Source organism: Mandrillus leucophaeus, unplaced genomic scaffold (genome assembly GCF_000951045.1).
Source record: "Mandrillus leucophaeus isolate KB7577 unplaced genomic scaffold, Mleu.le_1.0 Scaffold561, whole genome shotgun sequence".
In the NCBI taxonomy this organism is placed as follows: Eukaryota; Metazoa; Chordata; class Mammalia; order Primates; family Cercopithecidae; genus Mandrillus; species Mandrillus leucophaeus.
The window spans coordinates 640,791-651,104 of NW_012106042.1; positions in this window are offsets into that span (position 1 = coordinate 640,791).

Genomic DNA, 10,314 nt, shown 5'->3' on the forward strand with positions numbered 1-10,314 from the left:
TTATATAATTTATAGTTATTTTGTTTTTATATTGTAAATCATCTGGAATTTTATTTACATATTCAGGGTATGTACATATGCACAACTTTATTACACATTTTAAAATATCTGATTGATTCTTACTTTATTGTATCAACAATTTTAAATAGTCTTCCTCACTTCCAACTTTTTCATTTTAAAATTTTGGTATGTGTAGACACAGTCCCAGGTGTGACTTATTTTGCCAGCACATTTGTTTTACAGATCAAAATGGAGTTCTAATCAGAATTTCCCCTTTTATATAAATAAGATGAAATGGTTTCTTCTATATTCTAAGTCTACTGTGTTTGCTTTTTCATTTCATTTGAAATTTACAGAAGTTAACATACTATCTTTACCTTCCTTCAATCACCCTCCAGTTTTATAGATATTTTGGTAAACTCTGTAGGGGATTTAATTTTGCAAGATGTCAAGAATTATTTCAGGATAGCCCCAGTATCCATAATTTCTTCTCGACAATTTACCCCAAATTTTACCATCTTTAACTTTCCTCTCACCACCTCAAGCATCTGGAAATTTTCTTCACATATTAAAAAAAGAGAAGTGCCATATAGCTTTCTTATAGCAAGAAAGCTATAAGGAATACTATATCCTTCAGAAAAGCAGACAAGTAATTAGCTCACCCAACTTTATTCATAACAAGAAGATAAATAGTACTGATATCAATTTTATTCCTCACTAAAGTTGTAGCTTAGAGATATATAAATAATAATATGTTGTTTTTTATAGTAGACACCTATAGTATTTCCAACTAACTATCTTATGAAATGAACAGTGAAACATATTATTAGGCTCATAAATAAATGTGCTGGAGAGAATGATAAATGAAACTGGGAAATGTACATCATTTACCATATCAAAGCAACGTGCCAGGTATTCATCATTAAGACAATGGGGATCATGATAAAGTTGAACAACAAAATGTTTAAATAATCACTCAAAACAACTATAGGAGAGAGGACATTTGAAATGTACAGATAAAGGTTGTTGTAAGAAAATTATAGAAGGAAATTATCACTTCAGGCTAAGGTCATTAAGAGGAGGGCCAAGAATTTGAATTTGAGCTTATTCTTGTATAACATTGAATTTATGCAGAAGCCAAAGTAAACAAGAAAGTAGAAATAAAGAAAAATGATGACTACATACAAGATTTATTTACAAAAAACAATACAGTATGATAGATGTAGAAATGGGGTGAGATGACAAAAATCATATCTAAATGGTAGAAGTAACTGGTTATAATAGCTTTAAACAAAGTCACCTAAGTAGATAAATGGGTACTAGGAAATTTAAAACAAAAAAAAAATGACAGAAGCAACCTGCTAAAGATTAAAAGTTTGACAATTATTAATAATTTTAACAATTCCAAGCAAAATCTTCAATGAATTTTCTCATTTTTTATACAACCCTTGCAATTTCAGTGGGACTGTGTAGTCCTTAAGAAGTGAAGGCTACATCAATTGTCCCTTAGCTAACATTCTTCTTCTCTATTGTTTCAGAAATTGATTTCGATAGAATTGCATTAATAATTCTATCTATCGGTTCAGTAAGGAATCAACACTCTAACTCCAGTTTCACCTAAAATAGTATTTCACTTTAATTGAAATACTACAGCAGCAAGTAGATTTTATAGTTTCACACATCTGGCTATTTCAAAGCTAGATTGTTCTTTGCATATTGCTTTTGGACACTTTGAAAAGCATACTTTTCCAAAGGAAACTTGTTTTCTCAAGTTTCTGTAATTGGTATTTTGAATCACAGGATGTAGAATTCTCAAACTCAATATTGGAAATTCTGCTCTCTAAACTGGTATTGACTTTTGTTGTAATCCTACAGTATAGAAAGCTTGCTGAAATTACCTCATGAAGACAGTGCTTTGAGAATCTGAGCATAATTTTATTTTTTCTTCATTTATTGTATTTTTTTCCAAAGAAATTATGCATTTAATTTAATAATATCTCAGCACCATTCACATATATTCAACAATTTTCATCAACATGCATGTAGACAAGAAAAGAACCAAAATATATTTACTCTTAGATACGCATTGCTTTTTACTCTTTTAAAGAAGTAAATTATCAATTCAAATTAATATGCACAATTGCTTAGAACACAATATAGTGTGTACCATAAGTCATCACAATGGGCTGTATCTCATATTATATTTTAAAAAGTTCATCTTTAAATCACTCTATATTTGAAAATATTACCAATTACATTTAATTGAAAATATACAATGAGATTGATTGATTGTAGGGGATGTCTCAACATTAGTAACTAACATTTGAATAGTGTTTGTTTTTATATACAATTTTCAAAGTAATTCCTACATCTGAAAATTTGCAACAAGTTCTTCAGCTGTTTTGTGTGCAGGTGATATCTCTATCTTAAAGAATATTACTGAAGAAAGACACTATTTTTATAGTCCTGATTCTCTTCTACCATCAAAATTATAGACTTTAAAATACCATAGAGATATATATCTTTTAAATCCAGAATCACTGAGACCATTTATTTTGATGGATTATTTTATCTTTTCTTATAAGAAGCAAAGTTTAAATCTACTTTGGTTTATCTGAATAGAATCAAGGCATCTGGACCTCAATGACCCTGGAAATACCACAAAAAGTAAATTTTACAGCATATACATGAAAAGATAGAACTATTGTCTAGGGTTTTCTTAAAAGTGGAAAACATCATGTTCTTTGTTAGCATCAGATACTACCATAAGTGTGTCAAATAGTCATTCTATGTTTTATGATTTATCTATTTTTTTATTCATGGCCTCAAAATACAACTCCTTAATTTCTAGTGAAGGTAGAAAGGCCTGAATAGGAATATAAGCCAGATAAAAAACAAAACAACAACAAAAAACACTAATCAGTCTCTGTATGCACCTGTATTAAATCTCCTGAATACAGTGAAGCAAATAATAATAATACATTATAATAAATAAGCAATCCATCACCTGTTTATTGTTATTCTTTATAAAGCGCTAAAAATTAAATCACTCTCAGCATAAACATTAGTGAAATTTTATAAACCCAAAAACCATTTCAGAACTCTCATATGTTTTTTGTTGGAGTGTAAAATGGCATAATTACATTGCAAGATAGTTTGATAGGCTTTTTTAAGGCTAAGCAAATATTCGATTGAATAGTATATTTAAAATGATATCATCTTAGTGTATTTAAACTGTTCTCGATAAATTTAATTTTAAAAGTTTAAATTCAATTTTGCAAATAGATTTTGGTTTCTAACAACTATTTTCTAATAAATAGTTTAGGAGAGCTGATTGATTTCAAGTTTGGAATATCTCATATGATCAGAAAATAAGAAAATTTCAAAAAGAAAGACAGAGGTAGAGGAGGAAGGGAGGAAGAAAGAAAAAAAAAAGAGCAATAAAAAACAACCTGAAATATTTCATGGTAAAAGTTTGAACTTAAGCGAGAAAATAAATATCATTTTGAATATAACTCTAATAATTTTTTAATATTGACTCCATATTGAAATAAATAAACAATTTAATAGATAAATAACTGGGCTATATATGGCAGCTCTTTCTTACAGAAGAATTCCAATTTATAAATATAAAAGGAACAGGGAAATTAACAAAATATTCATTAGACTATCACTGTAATAGTTGTCATAGGCACTATAAAGAGATAAATTCTAGAATAAGATAACAAACATGTAAGATATTTGCATAGCCCAAATATGATAGAAACCAGATATTTGCATAATCCTAAATTCTCTCTTCAAAATATTTAGTAATTCCAAAGGGAAAATTTGTGTTTATAGCTAAGAATTCTAGCAGAGACCATCCTAGCCAAAGAATCAAGAATAACATTGTTGGGATAAAGAGATTCCAATATCATATGCCTTCTTATGTGATACACTGAGAAAAGCACCTCACCTCTGGAATATCCTTCTCAATAATGAATAACTTCCATCTAAATGCAGTAAATCATAAAACAATCACAAATTGAAGAGCATTCTAGGTAATAACTGACCGGTACTCTTCAAAAATATCAAGGTCGTGAAAGACAGAAAAGCTAAGGAACTGCCAGAGATCAGAAAAGACTAATGAGACATGACGACTAAATGCAGGAATCAGAATTGGATCCTGGAACAGAACAGAGATATTAGAAGAACTGATAAAATCTGAATAAGTTTTGTACTTCATTTAATAGTATTTTTCCAAGGCTAATTTCCTAGTTTTGCTAAATTTTCTATGGTTATGTTAAGAAGTTGACATAAGGACAAGCTGGGTGAGAACATAAGAGAATTCTCTGTATTATTTTTGCAACTCTTTTGAAGAACTAAAATTACTGCCAAGTATTTGTTGTTTAAAAGTTTAAAGTATTATTGATGATATTTTATGTTTCCAAAAATAGGCAGAGAACTGGATCCCAAGCAGTGTTGGAATTGTTATCTTTGAGTCAAAAATTAATCAAATTAAAATTATAAACTGAATTCTTACTCTATGCTAAGCACAAACCCAATTTCCCATGGAAAGGAAGTAAAACACCCAAATTTAAAGAATATTCTGTTAAAGTCCATTCATTCAAAAGTTATCAAACATTTACTATGAAAAAGTACTAGGTGAAAATATATATAGCAAGGCTAGATTAATATATTAGCAAGTACAATAGGACTTTCTGTGTCCCATGTGTGTCATTAAAAAATGACCATAAAAGTATTTTTTCCTACAATATTTTTCTGTTGCTTTAAGAAAACTGGTTTTTAAGTTGGTATAAAATTATGTTATTAAAATTATGGTTTTACTCTGAACAAATGCTTGGCCATATACATAGTGAATTATTGTTATTATTCTCATCGATTTATACTGCTTGAAAGAATTTCAACTTGCTAGGAATTAATTTTTAGAAATACCTTGATGCTTTATGTAGCTTTAGTTAGAAAACACCAAAATGACAAAAATAATAGCAACCGTAGAAGAAAAAAAAATAGTAGGGCAAAGGTGAATGCTATTAGCTCTTTTAAAATCAATAACCTTAAAGTGTCACAGAAACTCAACTGCTTCCTTTAAGTACTTTTTTCTAAGTGTATTTCTTGTATGCAGCAGATAATTGGATTTTGTTTTTAACCCAAACTTACAGTCTCTGCCTTTCAATAGAGGATTTCAGACCATTTGTATTTAGTATAACAACTAATCTATTTCCTCCAAGTAAAAGATTTTATCCTTTTTTGTTGTTTCTTCTTTTTAAATGTTTCTTACTTTTTTGATTTCTTGAATATTGAGTTCTTTGCCAATGAAACATGAATACAATAACAATAACGACAAATAAAATGAAGAACCACTTTGTATCTATGCATAGCTATTTGTTAAATTTTGAGCAATAAGGCTTGAATTAAACAGCCTGGAATTGTACCTTTTGATTTGTTCAAAATTAAAGCATCCTTACTGCAGGGTCACATTATGCTGTTTATTCTATTATCAAACAAAAGAAATAACACCTTATGTTATGTACCCTGGGAATAAGTTGAATTTGTTCATGTCTTTGAGCAGAGTAACATAGAAGCAGCTATGTCTCTGTATAATGCCATCCACGTTAATATCTCTTAAGTTACTTCTATAACTCTAGAGAAAATTACCAAGGAAGATGATAACTGCCATTTTTCTACATTGGACAATAATTTGAAACTACTGATTTATCTCAGTCCATCTGTTACTGGTTGAAGGTGGACGGGTTCTTGGCATCTTGAACAAAGAATTGGACAACACTCACCAAAAAAAAAAAAAAAAAAAAAAAAAAAGCCAGGAGAGTGAAGCAACAAAAGCAGAGATTTATTGAAAATGAAAGTTCACTCCCTAGTGTGGGAGTGGGCCCGAGCACAAGGGGCTCAAGAGTCCTGGTTACAGAATTTTCTGGAGTTTCAACACTCTCTAGAGGTTTCTCATTGGTTACTTGGTGTATGCCCTATGTAAATGAAGAGAATGAAGTCAAGTTACAAAATCATTTACTCAGTATGTGCCCTATGTAAATGGAGAGGACGTTGCTTGGTGCCTGTGGCCTATGTAAATGGAAAGGATGTAACATGGTGCGTGTGTCCTTTGTAAATGGAGAGGATGAAGTGAAGTTGCAAAGCCGTTCACATTTCTGTCATTGCTGAAGTGTTTCCATTTGATTTCATTCTAGGAAGTCAGCATGAATCAGCCTCATGTTGCCTGCCTCCAGACCCTATTCTCCTGCATCACATCCACTTCCTGAGTTTAGTGCATTATATGCTGCTGATGGTGTCACAAAAGCCTGACTACTTTAAGGGCTCCTGTTTGAAATTTCAGAGATTGTCAACCTCGTTGAAATTGTCATTTGTGGGTGTGTTAGTATTAGCAGTCACATTTGACTAGGAAAAAATCTCAGTATTCTGTAGACAGGTCTTTGTAATAACATCTGGTTTTTCTGGTTTAGTAAAAAAAGAAGCTTCATGCTTCATTATTTCTCGATTTCATGCTTTGGTACCAAAGTGTCTGCCAACATTTCTGAATCAAATTTATACACTGCTCAGAAAGGATCCAACTTTATTGAAAGCAGGGCTTACATAAACCACTTTTTCAAGTTTGGTCTAGAAAAGAAATCATAATATGAAGATCTTCACTACCACACAAAGGTGTATCATTAAACTACTATCAGAAGTAGTATTGTAATAGGAGAAAAGGGGAATCCACTTTCAAAGCAATTTGAAACAGTGGGATTGATTCGTGGCCTCATTTTCTTAATAGATATTTAATAAGATCTTATGTAATTCAAAGTGAAATTATTGAATCAAATTTCTGAAATCATTTGAGACGTTGATAAATCATAAGATTACTGGCTATATTGCTCTAATGTATTAAATATTGAAGGCAAACAATTATGTGAAATTCACAAAGCTCAAAAAAATTTTTTCTGATGGATTGATGGGTAGGGTAACAAAGCAGTGTCCATTTCTCCCCAAGTAGAAATATATAGAACTTATAAATGCTGATGAAATTATACTTCTGTGCAAACACAATTAAAATTGAAATATGGATTTACAATCATTTTCTTCGTGAACAAAGAATTGGATAACACTCACAAAAAAAAAAAAAAAAAAAAACAGGAGAGTGAAACAAATCTCATTGGCTTACAGTCAAAGAGAATTGTTTAACATAAATTAACGACTGAGAATTAAAATCCAATGTTCCTTGGCACAAGTCTCTTCGTCTAGCAACGTGGGCCATATGAAATTTGGGAGACATTTTTTCCCTATATATGTAAGGGTTTACAATAGTGCTTGTTATAATCAAAATGTCAAGTTAAAATTTATGTGATTTCAAAAATGCTAGATAAAAGATTGGTCAAGAATTCTGATTCTCGGTGTCACTTTCTCCCATGCCAGGTATCTCCACCTTCCCTGATACCTCTAAGAAATGTGAGTTCGCTAATCTTACCTAGGAATTAGTTTCCAGTGAATCACAGGTATTGCAAATCTTGATTTATTTATACTGGAATGACAAAGTCGTCAGTGGAAGAAGAAATAGGCCTAGAGTAATCCATAAGTTACTCAAATACACAAACGTGGATATATATACTTATGCAATTTTTAAAAACTCTACATTCTCTTTTAATTTAGACAAGCCACATCAGAACATCTGTATTTCAATCATTTCTCTTTTTATTTGCTACTCTCTTAGGGTCATGCAACTCCCTGCATGTTGTCTCACCATGGTCTAAAAGTTCATATCAAATTATACTCATAGGTCTGCATCTTTGTTACCACATGATTAAAGAAATGAAGAATAATTTGCTGTCTTCTTCATGTAATGTCTGCGTAATCCTTAATAATGGTAAAATAATGGTAACCGTGAAGATACTTGATTTTCTTCCCTAAAGCTCTTGATCTTCCATGTAAATAGTGATTCTATTTCTTTGTAATATATATTCAAATTAAAACGTTATTAAAATTTTAAAAATTAAGTATGCTTTAAGTAATTTATTGTCACTTTATCTGATAGACAATTTGTATTAAATCAAACATTTTTTTGACTTAAATATTTTATTCTGTTTTGTGCAAACTGTAAGTCTACTTTTCAAAGTAATTCACATTATATGAATATTGTTATATTACATGAACATATTCTTGCTGTCTTAGTCCAGTCAGGGCATAAAATCGGTCACAACAGATGCCATACAATTGGTCACTTATAGATAGCAGAAATTTATTTCTCACTATTATGGAGGGTGGGAAGTACAAAATCAAGGCAGATTTGGTATCTTGTGAGGTCCTGTTCTCTGGTTGATACATGGCACCTTCCTGCTGTGTCCTCACAAGAGGCAAACTGGCTCTCCAGGATTTCTTTTATAAGGGCACTAATCCTAATCATAAGGGTTTTGTCCTTATGACCAAATCAACTCCCAAAGACCTCGCCACTTAACTTCATCACATTGAAAGCTAGGATTTCAATATATGAATTTTGGCGGGACACATTCAGACCATAGCACATGCCAATATACGATGTTGTTAAATTATGCTCCTGACCATTTTACTGATCCCAAATTTCATATTCTCTTCATGCTAAATAACAATATCTTTCTTATTGTCATTTACGTTTAGTAGAGTTAAAGTTTAGGTTTTGGCTTCTTTTCACAGTTTGAATTTAATTTTATTCAAAGAATTCCCATTGTACTTTCTTTGAAAAGTGAGAGAAATCTAATTCTTTGTATTTCTTTTATACCCTACCTGTATAAGGGAAAATATATTTTAGTTTTGTTATGAGAATTTTTTAAGACAAATCTTTTTATTTTACTATTTATCATGACAGATATGTCACTATTTTTTAAAATTTACAATTTTAATTGGACGTATTTTCTTATTTCTCTTAGAAAAAGTTAGCCTTCTATATTTATGTACACTTTTTTAAGTAATTTCACTTGGATTACTTCAGTTGATATTGACAATGAACTGATAATAGAGTGAACCAGCCCTTCGCTTGACCAACCCTTCCCTCTGCATCCCCCAACTCTCCAACTTACAATTGATGTCACAAAATCAAGGATACTAAAAAGTTTATTTTATGGGTATATAGCTTCTAAAAGAGGAGTTAAAAACTAATGTTTATCCTCTTGAGACAGAATATTCCCTCCCTCATGCCCCTTTGTTATTCTGTGGGAAAAGAGAAGGAATAGGGTTCTTTTATTGATTAATTGACTAAGCATATCAAATACTTCCCCAGAGTGAATAAATTAATTACTCTTGATATCTATTAAAAATCTACCAGTATTACAAATTAAGGAACTAGAAGGGCCATAAGATGCATTTTTAAAGTTTTAAAATTCTATTGTATTTCATACATAAAATAAAGTTGAAATTCTTACTTTTCCTCTTCTCTGGAAGATAAGAGCTATTTTGCATTTAAATTATCAAAATTAAACCAATCTTTATTTCCCCAGCCTACATATGTGATTCACTTAAGATAATGTTTCAGCAAAAAACTGTCATCCTCTAGATACTTTATTTGATTGAAAACATTTTATTGATTCTTAAACTACACAAAACTATTGAAGACCAAGTCCAGAAGATCATTCTAAGAAGATTTTGAAATCTCTGCTATCAGGCTGCATTTACATTTTGATTCTTTAGTATTTAATAATATTTTGCATAATATGTGGCTAATTCATGGAGGTTATTTTTATTTGTTAGAGAATGGTAGGTTTGTTCTATTGACTGGCTGAGTTGTTTTGGAAGTGGAATGAACAGAAGACTTTTATCCTATCATTTTCACTTACTATCAGACAGGCTGCAGAGGTCAACAAACTTTTTCTGTAAAGTCAGTAGACTTTGAGAATGGAAAGGGAAAATCAACAATATTATGTTAAATGCTTACACAATTGTTTAAATGTAACCATGTATTTACAAATGTAAGCTGGATTTGGCCCACAGTCACAGTTGACTGGCCCTGCCTTAGTCAACTGAGTAAATCTCACTGCCCCCTGTTTTCTAATCTGTAAAATAAAAGGATGAATAAGGACCCTCTGAAAGGAAGGTGGGAATTTGAAAGGAGCAGGAGATTAAATACTGCTTTCACAGATTAATAGCTAACCTACTCTCAATAAAGACTCCTAAATTCTCCCAAATTCTCCCTGTTACTAAATCCAGGGCTTGCTTCCACTTCTAATCTGATCGCTAGGCAGCTTTTTTTTTTTTTTTTTCTTTTTGATACAGGGGTCTTGCTGTGTCATCCAGGCTAGAGTGCAGTTTCACAAATTTCACGTCAGCCTCAAAATTCTG